This window comes from Nicotiana attenuata, unplaced genomic scaffold, assembly GCF_001879085.1.
Source record: "Nicotiana attenuata strain UT unplaced genomic scaffold, NIATTr2, whole genome shotgun sequence".
NCBI classification, from domain to species: domain Eukaryota; kingdom Viridiplantae; phylum Streptophyta; class Magnoliopsida; order Solanales; family Solanaceae; genus Nicotiana; species Nicotiana attenuata.
Genome location: NW_017671752.1, coordinates 174139 through 184665, shown reverse-complemented (window position 1 = coordinate 184665; position 10527 = coordinate 174139).

Below are 10527 nucleotides of genomic sequence, written 5' to 3'. Positions count from 1 at the left end.
AAAACAACCAAAAATAACTAATCAATTTCTAGTTCCATTTCTCTAGTTAATCATCGATAGTATAGTCCATAGAAGTAATTTGCAAAACCAATTTGTTTGGAAGTGTATTTAAGCTATTTCTTCTATACGCATCAAGTGTACACTGTAACACCCACATTTAGCTCCCTGAGGAAATCGACCCCAACTCATAGTTAGCTACTATTCTTCCAATGACCTCTTCCACTCATTGTTGAGTGTGGATTGAGAGTGGATCAATATCCTAGTGGTCGTTGACTACGTCCCCAAGTGGGTTGAGGCAATCCCTACAAGGACAAACGATGCTCGGGTAGTATGTGAATTTCTTCGAAAGAATATTTTCACCCATTTTGAAACTTCCCGAGTCATCATCAGTGACAATGGGTCACAACAGTTTGCCGCACTACTATCGAAATACGGGGTGACTCAAAACAGGAACCCCATATCATGCTCAAAATAGTGGGCAAGTAGAAGTAGCTAACTGTGAACTCAAAAGAATTCTAGAAAAAATGGTTAGTGCTTCCAGAAAAGATTGGTCAGTAAAGTTAGATGAAGCTCTATGGGCGTATCGAACAGCATTCAACACAACCATAAGGACTTCACCCTTCAAGCTGGTATATGGAAACTCATGTCACTCACCTGTGGAGATAGAGAATAAGGCTTATTGGTCAATAAATTTCTTAATCTTAATCTTAGTCTTGCAGGTGAGCACAAAATATCACAGATGAATGGGCTCGAAGAACTCAGATTGGACGCGAATGAGAATGCGCGAATTTTCAAGGAAAAGATGAAGAAATGGCATGACCGTCTGATTAAACCAAAAGAATTTCATGAAGGGGTAAAAGTCTTGCTATATAATAGTAGACTCAGATTTTTCCCCAAAAACTTTAAGTCTAGATGGAAGAGACCGTATGTGGTGAAGCATGTATCACCATATGGGGCACTTAATGTCCAAAACATGGAAGGAACGAAGAGTTTCAAGGTGAACAGGCACAAGTTAAAACCATATCTTGCTGGAGGATTTGATTGGCAATCCTCGAGCATCATAATCAGTTGAGGATGCCCAGTTGAGTCAAGTTGACGACTATAACTCAGAACTACCTCTAACCTTTCTACTAGTTTGATTTTTCTTTGGTAGCTTAGGCTAGCTAATAGTTAGTGTACAGTGTGAGTTGGTGGTTGCAGGGATATATAGGTTGTGGAATGGTGGAATTGAGGTCTTCAAAAGGAAATTTGTGCGTGTATAGGTGCGCCCGCGCTCCTGGAGGGGATCACCGCGCATATGACCGCGCATAAAGCAGCGTCAGCAAGTTTGCATATGCGCGGCCGCGCACATGAGGGTTGACTGCGCATATGGCCCCGTATGTGTTACAAAAACACTGGTATTCATGCGCGGCCGCACACATTTCGACCCGGACGCGCACCGACCGCGCACCAGGTAAGTTCTCTAACCCTTGTGTTTTAACCTAACTTTAGACCTGCCCCCTTAGTTCTCTTTTCTTCTTTTCCCCTTTTCTTTCCTCTCTCACCAAACCCAACCCTAACTCGTTCCAATTTCCACTCTGTCTCTCTCGCACTTAAAACACACACAACACTGCACTCCCCCTCTCTCTCTCTTTCCCTCACTCATCAAATGTGTCTCCATCAATTGAACCCTTAGGTATTTAACTCTTCCATTTTATTTCCCGTTATTTTCTTTTTCTTTTGGGTTTCAAAGAATGGTTTTCACTGGGAATGATGCCATTTAGGACTGCTATGGCTAGGAATTGTTATGTAAGGAGTCCACTTAGGGCTAAATATTATTTTGTGTGGAATAGGAGTAGCTTTGCATGTAAGGTGTTTGTTTAAATGCCACAATGAGATTTTGTGGTGTGTTTTTGAAATTGTTGGCCACCCTGTGATCATCCATGTAATCTACTTGGGTGACCTGGTAATGGGGGTATATATTCTATTGTTGTGGAATGGATTCTTACAATGGTAAGGAGTAGTGTATTTCTAACCATTATACGGGTGAAGTATGAGTAACCCTTGTGGTCCGAAAAGTGGTATCGATTTTGATAATTGTTGGGTCATTTTAGGTGAAAATGGCCACTTCAAAGAAAAGAAAAACCCCAAGCACCTCCATCGGTAGGCAAGTGAGGACGTCCAAATCTAAATATGTGGGCTCTTAAAGTCGCGTGCTTCCGCATCCTCTCGCTCATATGATCAAAACAAGTTTGTCTCCTGGGAGGCCCAAGACCGGTTCCACAACAAGGCGGACAAAAACCCAATACCTGAGAGGGGAATCAACATCGGGTCTTTACTCAGTGAGTGTTCCAAGGTTCATGAGGAATTAGTCCGGCGAGGATTGGGGTGTTCTTTCAAGAATCTGACGAGGCCAATTTTACCATTGTGCGGGAATTCTACGTGAAATACCCGGAACATGAGGACTATGTGTGTATAGTCCAAAATAAGAAGGTGGAATTTTACAAAGAAGCTATCCAAAGGGCCTAGCACTTACCGGAGTATGTGGACCACCTTGATACAACCAATTACTTTTTGGTGCACAGCAAGCAACCTGTTGCGGCCAAACGCACACGCAAGTATACGCGGTCGTCAAGTAATAAAGTGACTAAAAGTCGGATGTCGATCCCACGAGGACTTGTGATTAACTATTAACTAAATTAGACTATCCTAATTATCTATACAAGAATTAAACCTAGAAGTATTTGATTCAATACTAATTAAATAAAGAAATATAAATAATGAACTTTGGACAGAGAAAGAGCAGATTTTTATGATATCAATGTAATGAAAACGATCTAGGGTTATGGGCTATCTAACATTCCTATTGTATTCTTCAATTGAATTGACTAACCAATTTATCTATTTTATTGGTTGACAGGGTTAATATTGCTCATAAGAATCTGTCGAGTTCTTACTCGCCTATTCAAGCTAACCTAACGCCTATATGTCTATGGATTAGAATCAACAAGAACGCATTTATAATTCCTGTAAATCAACCAAGCAAGGCAATTAGGTATATGTCTATCCTAACCGCAAATCCGTTCCCCGAGGCCCAGGTTCAAGAACTTGCTCTACTCAATCCTATATGCAATCTAGAATTCCCACTTTCGAGTTCAACTCTAGATTCGTAGATAGTATTCAATTGGTGATCAAGCAATCAAATAATTAAGTGCAGGATTGATTAAATAAACCAATATAATAAACTAAGAAATCAAAATCAATATCCGAATAACAATAGTCATGAAAGAACCACAACCCTAGAACGTGAAGTTTAGATCCACAGAGACATGGTAGCAAAACAACAAATCATACAAAGAAACATAAAAAGACTAAGTTGGTGGAAGAAAAGATAAAATCCGGCCTCCACGGCGGCTCTGTGCTCTTCCTTCGTCAAAAATTGCTCTCAAAAACGTCCTCCTATGTATATATACCAAGTAGGGTTGGACCCAAACAATTATACCTTATCCAATGTGAAAAAGCACACTTTTCCCGGGCTTAACTAGCGCTGCAGCGCATTTGACGGCGCATCTGGGCGCGCTAATTGGCTGACTTTCTGTTTCTGGGCGCGCTAAAACTAGCGCGGCCGCGCATCTGGGCATTTTTCACCCTGTTCCGTTCTGAATTTGGAAAAACGTAAAACATGTAAGTTGTAGCCCTTTGAGTTAGCTTTTCAACCATATATTGTGGAGCCAAAATGGAGTTCTGAGTAAAAAGTTATGTCTATTTTACTAGACAGTGCGCAATCTACCTACTGGAGTCTTCGTTCGCTCTAACTATCATCCGTTGACCCCCAAACACGATCCCGGCTTAATTCCTTGAACTTTTACTCAAACTTTAAAGCTCCAAATCACTTGAATTCATTCCATAACATCTATATAGTTCGGAATCACTCCTACAAGGCATAAAACATACAATTAGTGCAAAACACTAGCGATTAAAGCTCAAACTCAATTAAAGTGCAGTAAATTAGAGTGTAATAATCGACTAAAATACGTAATTATAGCCTATCATCAACACCCTACACTTAAACGTTGCTCGTCCTCGAGTCAACCAAAAATTTACTCTATCTATGAGCACTTAACATATTTGAAGCACACTACACCAATGATTATGGTTGATAGCAACAATTAAACTCTAGCATATGCAATCATCATGCACTTCCCTTTACTTATGTCATTCTTCAAAAATATTCAAACAAAGACAATATGCTCACAACAATCCTAGCCTCAAAAACCGACTCAATGTCACAATGCACTCATGGCTTGAACACCCAACATCCTAGAGAAGTCTAATAATGTTACCTATCCTTCGTGAAACCATGTGCCCTCACAACCAAGGCAAGAGAGTAAGTTGAATCCACACATTCGAATCTCATGATCAAATATATTTTAAGGACTCATATATATCAAAGAAAATATCGCTCACCCTCACAAAAGAAGTCACATGCATGTAATTGGTACCATAGGCTTGCCCATAATGTAAATCTCTACTAATGTAGGCTCACTCGATCTAAAATCAGTTAGGACTTTTTCATGGTTGTAATGTGGGCTAAGGGACGGGTAGGATATATTTAGAAATAGTGACTAACCCTCCTAAGCACTTTAACACACCACATAATCAACTTTAAGCGCAAATTCTTCAATCCCAACTTCAATTTCACAACTAATATCACCCCCAAAAACGTTTCCTTCTTCTTTAAGCACTACTTTAGTTCATACCCACTAGCAAGAACAAGACAACAATGTATTCATCTCTATTTTTTTTCTTCAGATTATTCTCTTTTTTTTTTCAATTTCTGCTAATGGTGTATTATTTTACAAAACAAGTGCACCTTTCTTCCTTTTATTGGTTCCACTCAAAAGCCACCCCACACTTAGTTCCTTCTTACTTCTTTTAGCGCTCATCTCACAATTAAAGTGCTTTAAGAGGAAAAGGGATCAAAACAATGTCAATTAAGAATAAAAAGGGTATAGGCTTGTAATGTGGGTGCCAAATAAAAGTCTATAGGCTCAAAAGGGCTAACTAGGGATAGATTTTATTTGTGATAAGCAATAAAGCTCAAAAAAAATCAAAGAAAGCCTAAAATCATTTTTCAAACCGAGCATCACTTTAAATTTCGCTTCAACTCACATACCGGGAAAGTTCTAGACACAAGTACAATACATAGACTATACAAAAACCTCACCACACATGGCACATGACTCACTAAGAACGGTCTCATTCCGACTCTCAAACAAATGCAAGTATTCACAGAGCCACGAGATATTAAGCATGAAGCACAAAGTGAACATAAGTCAAGAAAATGAGACATAGGCATCACAAGACATGCTATCCAACTAAGCAAGGCATCATCAATAATTTCAAACCATAGGGAAGACATTACACATGCCAAAGCCTAAATATGCTACTATCAAACAAGTCAAGGGCGCCTAGGTTCATCATTCTTCCTCCATTTATTCCCTAAATTCTAATCTACTCTAAAAATATAAAAAATACTACTACCCGGTTCAAACTACATCCCATGGAAAAGAACCGAGGCACAAAGAAAAACCACGGGGGATTATTACTACCTAAAGAAAATAAAAGACATATTTTTGGATGTTTGTTTAGACTTTAATCCCTCAAGAAAACTGTCTAGGTGATCCATCGTCGGGAAAAGTCCAAATCTTTCAATTTTTTTTCATTTTTCTTTTTTTTTTTAAAAAAAAACCACTACAACTAAACTAAGATAGCACAGAAAATCACCAGACAATCTCCTCACCCCACACTTAAAATTGTGCAATGTCCTCAATGCACACTGAACATAACAAGAGGGTAAAGGAAACTCCCTGGTAGGCCAAAGGCCGAAGAATTAGCAGCTCACGGGATACTCAGACTTCTCCCAGGTATGATCCCTTGTGTGGGTACCTCACACTTAGTTTCAACCACCTGCTCGCTTTAGCACATGCCTATTGGCTTTGACTCCATGCTCCTACTCCTACAAAACACAAAATAATACTACAACAAAAAAAAAAAATTAACACAATAAAATAAACAAAAGGAAAAAAATAGAATTGGGTTGCCTCCCAACAAGCGCTTGATTTAACGTCGCAGCACGACGCCAACACTTTCATCACTTTTCCTTCCACTTTGAGGATATAAATTGCGCCCCCAATTTTGCATCAAATTTTCTGTCACGTTCATGGGGCGGTGGTGTAAAAATAAAGAACCCAAGTAGTAGGTATCACATCTTGCACTTCTTGGCCTTTAAGTGAGGAATGCCGTTTTGTCTCCTTGGTGTGGCAAATTTCAGAATATAAATCCTCATCTATTAACTCATCCATATGCTCGAATAGATCAATTTTCATGTCACCAACCAAACATAATGTTGAAAAGTGTTTAGAATGAGGTCCAATACGCTCCAACTCCAAAATTGCATTATTTTTGACATTCTCAATTTTGAGCTCTTCGTCAACCTTGGCATCATTAAAAATATTTTGGTCGAATAGTTGGAATTCCTCTTTCCGCTCCACAAGCTGGCCAGTATCCACAAAAATTGGTTGTAGGGCATCAGACGCCTCAACCTTTTTATTCAATTGAGCATGCAAGTCATGGATATCTGAGCCAAATTGGTCTATCTCTTGCCTGAGCTCAGTTCTTGCTTCTATTAGTTGTTCTATCATATTTGAAAGACCATCACGGAGAAACTCATGAGATTTTATAAGTTGAGCTTGTTCCTCTAGCCAAGATTGGCTCACTATATCTGCTTCTTCAAAATTATTTTCTGGTGGGAACTCGCTCTCTTCAGCCACTTCCTCCGCCTCGGCCTTCATTCTCATGATTGCTGCACTAATTCTTTGTGCAGCCTTTCGATTTTCATCTTGTAGCTCGACTACTTGACTCATCATGTCCATAATATGAGCCATGCTTTCCATATCCTCCACTTCCTTGCTCCTATCAAACTCATAAACATTTTTAGAAACATTATAATAAGAACTCTGAGAAGGATAATAAGAATTAGGACAACCATCTCAATGGCCACCTTGACCACCACACATATTACAAAAATTCCACACATCAAATTGAGATGCACAATTTTGCCACAAGTGTGGTCCTCCACAATATGGACAAGGATCACTATAATAAAAATAACCAATACTTGACCAATTCTCATTCCAAGATGACATGTCAACAAAGATAATAAAATATTAAACTAAGTTAAAAATAAAAAAAATAAAAACTTGAATAGGCAAAAAGTAAAAATCCAATCTAGTAGAATAGTTAATTTCTAAGTCCCCGGCAACGGCGCCAAAAACTTGTTGCGGCCAAACGCACACGCAAGTATACGCGGTCGTCAAGTAATAAAGTGACTAAAAGTCGGATGTCGATCACACGGGGACTTGTGATTAACTATTAACTAAATTAGACTATCCTAATTATCTATACAAGAATTAAACCTAGAAGTATTTGATTCTATACTAATTAAATAAAGAAATATAAATAATTAACTTTGGACAGAGAAAGAGCAGATTTTTATGATATCAATGTAATGAAAACGATCTAGGGTTATGGGCTATCTAACATTCCTATTGTATTCTTCAATTGAATTGACTAACCAATTTATCTAGTTTATTGGTTGACAGGGTTAATATTGCTCATAAGAATCTGTCGAGTTCTTACTCGCCTATTCAAGCTAACCTAACGCCTATATGTCTATGGAATTAGAATCAACAAGAACGCATTTATAATTGCTGTAAATCAACCAAGCAAGGCAATTAGGTATATGTCTATCCTAACCGCGAATCCGTTCCCCGAGGCCCAGGTTCAAGAACTTGCTCTACTCAATCCTATATGCAATCTAGAATTCCCACTTTCAAGTTCAACTCTAGATTCGTAGATAGTATTCAATTGGTGATCAAGCAATCAAATAATTAAGTGCAGGATTGATTAAATAAACCAATATAATAAACTAAGAAATCAAAATCAATATCCGAATAACAATAGTCATGAAAGAACCACAACCCTAGAACGTGAAGTTTAGCTCCACATAGACATGGTAGCAAAACAACAAATCATACAAAGAAACATAAAAAGACTAAGTTGGTGGAAGAAAAGATAAAACCCGGCCTCCACGGCGGCTCTGTGCTCTTCCTTCGTCAAAAATTGCTCTAAAAAACGTCCTCCTATGTATATATACCAAGTAGGGTTGGGCCCAAACAATTATACCTTCTCCAATGTGAAAAAGGACACTTTTCCCGGGCTTAACTAGCGCTGCAGCGCATTTGACCGCGCTAATTGGCTGACTTTCTGTTTCTGGGCGCGCTAAAACTAGCGCGGCCGCGCATCTGGGCATTTTTCACCCTGTTCCGTTCCGAATTTGGAAAAACGTAAAACATGAAAGTTGTAGCCCTTTGAGTTAGCTTTCCAACCATTTATTGTGGAGCCACAATGGAGTTCTGAGAAAAAAGTTATGTCTATTTTACTAGACAGTGCGCAATCTGCCTACTGGAGTCTTCGTTCGCTCTAACTATCATCCGTTGACCCCCAAACACGATCCCGGCTTAATTCCTTGAACTTTTACTCAAACTTCAAAGCTCCAAATCACTTGAATTCATTCCATAACATCTATATAGCTCAGAATCACTCCTACAAGGCATAAAACATACAATTAGTGCAAAACACTAGCGATTAAAGCTCAAACTCAATTAAAGTGCAGTAAATTAGAGTGTAATAATCGACTAAAATACGTAATTATAGCCTATCATCACAACCATACCCATAGTCTATGTTCTTTGAGACCATCTGTATGCCCGGGAATATCCCCAATTTCCCCTCCGTTGGGTATCGTGATGGCACCTAGTCTTAGGGACTAGGTAAGCCTAACATTTATTGAATATCAGTAAAAATAAAGAAAATTTAACAGCCTCGATATAGAAACCTTGACAAAATCTACAATTTTCCAAAACCGGTAGTACAAGTCATAAGCTCTACAGAGTTAGCTACAACTTCTAAATACAACTGTTTGGAAATGAGTAAAAATTGTTGAATACAAGTAAGAAGGTGACTCCGAAGCCTGCGAATGCAGCAGCAGGTTTACCTTGAGTCTCCTCAGCAATGATCCGCACAACTACTAACGATCAATACCTGGATCTGCACAAAAATGTGCAGAAGTGTAGTATGAGCATACCACAACGGTGCCTAGTAAGTATCAAGACTAACCTCGGTGAAGTAGTGACAAGGACTAGTCAAGACACCCACTAGTCTAATAAACTGAACAAGCATAAGCATAGGAATGACAGAACATGACGTCTATCTAATGACTACACGATATGGCTAACAACATAGCAACTACAATAAGGAAGGAAAAACAGTAAGTAATAACGGAACACCATAACTAAACACATAAGGATGGACGGAAACACAGCCCAAATCCGAAAATCACAATACAGTAAGGGCAAGTAGTAACTCAGCACTGCAATAGTCTTCACATCCTGCCTTAGCCAACAACCCCAATAAATTAGTCAAATCTTTCAAGTGTAAACTTTCACCTATAAGTTTTTATATAGAAATCTTTAAAATATAATCTTTCCAATAGGAAATTCTTTTGAAATATACTTCCTTCGAATATAACCTTTTAAAATAAATATCCTTCAAAGATAGTTCTTTCAAGATAATTACTTTTCAAATATAAACTTTCCAAATAAATGTCCTTCGAGCATAGTTCTTTCAAGATAAATACTTTTCAAGTAAATATCCTTCGAGTATAGGTCACCTTGTGACACCTAAGTATAGAAGATTAACAGGTCCGAACACAAATATATCAACAGGGGAATCTACTGGGATCCCATCCCATAGTCCCGAATTTATTATGCAGTACAGGGGGATCTCCCGGAATACGTCCGTAGTCCCAAAATAAATATGCAGCGCAACCAACAAAGACAACCATTATAGCACGACAGAAAACTCGTACATCACCACAACAAGTACAAAGCAACAACGACAGCAATACAAAGTACGGCGAGTAAATTAATACAAGAACTTTAAATCACAAAGAAACGGTAGAATTCGTTCACAAGGAATAATCTCTGTAAAGAATGCTAGGCGTAAAGGGAAACAGCTTAACCAGGTAAAAACAAAAACATAGCAACGAATCCACAATATTCAAGTCAACAATAAGAAGCCAACACGAGTCAAATAGTTCCAAGTAAAGGCAAGTCGACTAAGATATAGGTTATCTAAACTCCTTTTGAGGTTGAGCAATTATGAAAGATATTCAACAATTCAAATAAGGGTAAGCTGCAAAAGATAATCATAACTCCAATTAAAGCTAAACAATTATAGGATGAGATAATAATAAATTCAATTAAAGATAGGTAGTTTGTAAAAAATATAGCATGACGGTAGAAGAGGTGAAATCTTTAGTTAAGTCAAATAAACTTCAATTAGACAGTAAGAGGGAATCCTAAAGCAATTATCTCTAATTAAGTCATGTAGAAGTGAAACTAGCAAGTAGGAACCCAACGTGTC